General features: G+C 33.2%; 1 pseudogene; it reads left to right on the top strand.

Annotated features, from left to right (window-relative positions):
* Positions 1-3,092: 3,092 nt before the first annotated feature.
* Positions 3,093-3,210, top strand: LOC118602555 (annotated as a pseudogene).
* Positions 3,211-5,806: the final 2,596 nt, after the last annotated feature.

The following is a 5,806-nucleotide window of genomic DNA, read 5'->3' on the forward strand; positions in this document are numbered from 1 at the left end:
TTTTATTTTATTTTATTTTTATTTTCACACTCTTTGGAAGGAAATCACTATGTATAGTGCATTTTTAAAATGTGGAGAGTTTTGCTCTACCTCCTTAAGGGTGCAATATCTACATAAACTATTTGAAATTCTTCTGCACAGTAAATTTGTCCCTTCTCTTTCCATTTATTTATTTAATCAATCTTTTATTTATATCAGTATTTTATACTTTGGGTATTATATTTTATTTATTTATCTTTTGTTTTTTGTTTTTCAGTTAGAGTTGACATGCAATCCTATTTCATATTAGTTTCAGGTGTATGGCAAAGTGGGCAGACATCCACACAATCTACAAAGTGATCCCTTGATTAGTCTAGGACCCACTTGGTACTATACAGAGTCATTACAGTATTCTTGACTATATTCCCTATGCTCCATTCCATGTCCCTGTGACTATTTTGTAATTACCTGTTTGTACTTATTAATCTCTTCATCTTTTCGCCCAGCCCACAAACCCCTTCCCACCCCAATCTGGCAATCACCAGTTTATTCTCTGTATCTATGAGTCTGTTTTCATTTTGTTTGTTTGTTTGTTTATTAATTTTGTTACTTAGATTCCACATATAAACAAAATATATGATATTTGTTTTTCTCTGTCTGACTTATTTCACTTAGCATAATACCCTCTAAGGTAAGCAGTCCCCGACCTTTGTGGCACCAGGGACCGGTGCTCCTATGAGAGTCTAATGCCTGATGATCTGAGGTGGAGCTGAGGCGGTGATGGTGATGCTGGGGAATAGCTGCAAATACAGATGAAGTTTTGGTCACTTGCCAGCTGCTCATGACCTGCTGTGCGGCCCGAGTCCTAACAGCCCACAGAGTGATACCAATCTGCTGCTTGGGTTTGGGGAACTCTGCTCTAGGTTAGTCCATTTTGTTGCAAATGGTAAGATTTCATTTTTTTTATGCCTGAATAATATTCCAGTGTATATATGTAGCACCTCTTCTTTATCCAATTATATATTGGTGGGCAATAAGGTTGCTTCCATACTTTGGTTATTATAAACCGCTTCAACGAGCATAGGAATTCATATATCTTTTCAAGTAAGTGTTTTGGATTTCGTCGAGTAAATACCCAGAAGTGAAATTGCTGGGTCATAAAGTGGTTCTATTTTTAAGAGAAACCTTCAGACTATTTTCCATAGTGGTTGTACCAATTTGCAATCCTACTAGCCGTGCATGAGAGTTCTCTTTTCTCTACATCCTTGCCAGCACTTGTTCTTTTTTGATTTATTGATGATAGCCATTCTGACAGGTTTGAGGCAATATCTCATTATGGTTTTAAATTACATTTTTCTGATGATTAGTTATGTTCAGCATCTTTTCACATGTCTGTTGGTCATCTGTATGTCTTCTTTGGAGAAGCATCTATTTAGGACACTTGCCCATGTTTTAATTGGATTGTGTTTTTGGTGTTGAGTGGTATGAATTATTTACAAATTTTGGATGTTAACCCCTTATCAGATGTATCTCTGGCAAATATCTTCTTCCATTCAGTAGGTCGTCTTTTTGTTTTGTTGATGGTTTCCTTTGCTGTGCAAAAACTTTTCAATTTGATATAGTTTAATTTGTTTATATTTTTCCCTTTGCTCAAGGAGATATATCAGAAAAAAATATTACTAAGGGCAATATCGGAGAGTTTTCTGCCTGTTTTATTCTAGGAGTTTTAAGAATTTGGGTCTTATATTCAAGTCTTTAATCCATTTTTAGTTTATTACTATACATGGCATAAGAAGGTGATCTAGTTTAATTATTTTTGCATGTATCTATCTAGTTTTCCTAACATCACTTATTGCATAGACTGTCTTTGTATATTCATGCCTCCTTTGTCATAGATTAAATGACCATATAGGCATGGATTTATTTCTGGGCTCTCTATTTTGTTCCATTGATCTACGTTTCTGTTTTTATGCTAGTACCATCCAGTTTTGGTCACGATAGCCTTGTATGTAGTTTGATATCAGGTAGTGTGATACTTCCAACTTCATTCTTCTTTCTCAAGATTGCAATAGTTTTTTAAAGAGTACCTTAACAGATACTCAGTCTTAACTGATATTCAATACTGTAAATGATTAGTAAACATTTTGGTGTTATTCATTTCGGATATCTAATAAATTATTGCCATTTTGAAGTTTGTGTTTGTCATTCTTCATTAGTTGACAAAAGTTACTAATTCTTGAAGAATTAAAATAGTATGAAAAGAATTAACTTGAAAGAGTTTATAGACAGAAGAAATGTCAAATGAACAAGACTATTTCTTCATAACTAAAGAAGAGTTTATATCAGTTATTTGTTACAGAATGCTGTGAGTCATAGTATTTACATAATAAAAGGTGCATGTTTTTCTCTATTTTGGTTAAAGTTGTAACATGTTTTCATGTAGAATACTAAATATTTTTGATTGAGCAGAGAACTTACCATGATTACAAACACTTTAACCAATAGAAAAAATTATAGAGAATATCAAAGACAATCTTGATTTACTCTCTGCATTTACTTCCTTCCAAATACTAACTTGAGTTCACTTGTCCTATTAAAATGTGTGGTTTTGAGGGGGAAGATGAGCAAAACAGCCCAGATTTGCTAATATAGCAAATTTTGACAGATTGCTATGCATAAAATGATTTATCATCAGGATGAGAATAGAATAAAAAGCAGAGGTGAAATCATGCCAACCTGAAGGAAATAAATGTTCTATTAATCTTTTAATTATTTTTTGAATAAATTGAGCTGACTTTTGCTTTCTAAAGTTTGTTTCACCACTTCGATGTGTTTTACCTATTCAGCAAAAAATAAAATAAAATTTTTAGTATATTGTCAGCAAGACTGATGAAGTGAACACATTATTTGGGATAGGTACACAACATGTATACATTTCTTCCTTGGTTATAGGGAAAAAAAGTCTTGAGTTTTTATCTTGATTTTATTACTCGACTTTTCCACTTATAAAAAGGTGCTTTTAGACAAATTAGTTAACTTTTATCAAAGTCATTTTTTTCTTTTAATGTAAAATTGGATATTATCATCTACCTCACGTAATTATTATAAAATTCATCTACAACATCCCACCCTGAAAAAGCCGGATCCCATCTGATCTCAGAAGCTAAGCAGGGTCGGGCCTGATTAGTACTTGGATGGGAGACCACCTAGGAAGACCAGGTGCTATAGGCTTAAAAAATAAGGGATTATAAACTGACTAGGTCCAGGCAATCTGTGAGGACAATCAAGGGTTGCCTCACCTAAGAAGGAAATATATATATTGTAAAAACTCATCTTAAGTAACATACAGAAATGTACTTATGTAATATTTGGCTTAATCTTGGCTTATAAAAATATTGGAGCTACCAATTTTTGTTCATGAAAACATTGTTTTCAAATTAATAAACATTATTTTAAAATATTATTTTTGCAGAATGACATCAGCAAGATATCTGAATAAGACATCCTTCTCATGTATTCCTCTCCTCAACAATAACAATTTGGTGTCCAGTCACAGTGAAAATGCCTTTGTGGAAACAGTGGGATCCAATACCAAATACTAAGGGACCTGGGTGGAGTCTTGTCCACCTGTGCATTAGATAATAGGCACGGAGACCTTAGTGTCAGCTGTGAACCTTGCAATGACCTGTCTACTGGCTCCAGTCACTCTCAGCCACAGTCTGGGAACCCCTGGAGAACACTGTATTAGACAATCACTGATGAAGGAGAGAGTCTTTGTAGACATTTAGGAGTCCAGCAGAGAAGTTCCAGTCATAAGAAACTATGATGAACAATTATATGCAAACAAGTTAAGTAACCTAGAAAAATGGATAAATTTCTAGACATATACAATCTACCAAAATTTAAGCATTAAGAAATAGAAAACGTGAGGTAGATTATATAGGGGAAAACTCATTAGTAGCTGAGGAAGTTGAGGTCCTGGGCTCTAATGATTGGTCGGGGCTAGGGTAGGAGGCAGTTGAAATTGCATCAGGCTCTGATGTCATTTATGGAATCATTTTCTCTGGTTTCAAGGTGATACTGGTAAGGTTGTTCCACACTCATGAGTGTGAAGATGCAAGATGTTATCTTTAGTTTGAAGAAACTCTTTTTCTGTGGTTAACAGACCTGAGGCTTTGTTCTTAAGACTATTTGATGCTGACATAAGGGAGTGGTCATACAGTTTGCAGAAAGATAAGTAAAGAAAAGCAAGTAAGCCCAAGGCCAGTTCAAATCACGGAAGAAGAAGAGAAAAATTTATTTTAAAGAGCCAAGATTTGCTGGGTTATAATAACAACAAATGACTTTTTTTCTAAATCTTATATTTAATAAAGTTTTTGCAATAAAAAAATGACCTAAATATCTTGAATTGCACAGTCAAGCTAAATGCTCTTTTGTGAAAATAACTTTATGGTTAAAATAAATTTATAGTTCAATTAGTTTAATAACTTAATGGAAGAGATTTTGAATATTATAGCAAATCTCTTCCAGTTTAAATAATTTATCAAGTGACAGTGATGGACTAGGAGGGAAAACAGAAACAATATTTAAAACTCAGCATGTTGAGAGAAGGATCCAGAGATCCTTTACATCTTACTCTGTGCTTCCCCACTTATTCATTATGCGTATCGTTTGTGATAAATCACAGCTTCCTTGCACTATATCATCATCATTGTCATTCAAAGGCATTCAGACCCTACCAAAGTACAAATTACTGCTCAAGAGAAACTTAGCCACAATGGAGAATGTGTTTACATTATTGAGCTTCTGAAATATCCTCTGATAAAATAATTAACCAGATAGTACCTGATTTGAATATTTATCAAGCACAGAGTGAGTAGGTATCAACCTTCTATTTCTCATTTCTAAAATGAATATAAATAATTGCTTGGCAAGTGCTTTATATGTTTAAAGGGAAAAGGACACTATACTTTTAGGAAATTATGGAAAAAAAGCATTTGACTAATCTTTATCCTCAATGTGTACTTTGGGAATGACAGTTATAAAAATATACTTTTCAGGTGATTAGAAAAAAAACAAAACCTCATACAAACCCTTCTCTTTCACTTGATAGAATTAAACCTAGTGATTTATCTGGAAAAAATTCTACCCAGTCTCCAAAATTTAGCACTAGCTTTTCTTTACTCTTTTCTCAGGGAAGCCTTCCTGAATTTAATGAAAAGATTACATGCTCATAGTACTTACCAGAGTTTTGTGATTATGTACATATATTTTCTTAACACTTTGAAATCCCTGAGGACAGAGAAAAATCAGCTTTAGGGTTCCATTTTCAAACACAATTCAGTGACTGTCTGAATTTCAATAAATATTTGTGGAAGGAATGTAAGAAAGCATTGATATAGAATGTTTTCATTTAATTCAGGCAAAGCAAGTTTGTAAATAATAAGAAGTAAAATTTTTAAATCCTCATTTTGAAGTTATTTGAATGTCTCAACTATCTTGTCAACTTAATTTTTATTTCAAAATATGACATGTGTGTGTGCGTGTGTGTGCGTGCACATGCATGTGCATCTGGGACCTTTATTCAAGATATTTTATTACTTTATCCTTAGTAGATGATATTTCACAAAAAAATGTCTACTGCATTGCTTTAAAATAAAGTACTTTAGCTTCTTATTAGTATCCAATTCCACACATGTAAATGCTCTAAACTCATATTGATAAAAGAGATAGTAATCAAGATGGATGAAATAGAAAACAATAGTCAGTAATAGAACCAAACACTTATTTTCTAAAGGCCCTTAGATAATTCAGTGGTGATAAGGCT

The sequence above is a fragment of the Rousettus aegyptiacus genome, unplaced genomic scaffold (genome assembly GCF_014176215.1).
Source record: "Rousettus aegyptiacus isolate mRouAeg1 unplaced genomic scaffold, mRouAeg1.p scaffold_m13_p_4, whole genome shotgun sequence".
In the NCBI taxonomy this organism is placed as follows: domain Eukaryota; kingdom Metazoa; phylum Chordata; class Mammalia; order Chiroptera; family Pteropodidae; genus Rousettus; species Rousettus aegyptiacus.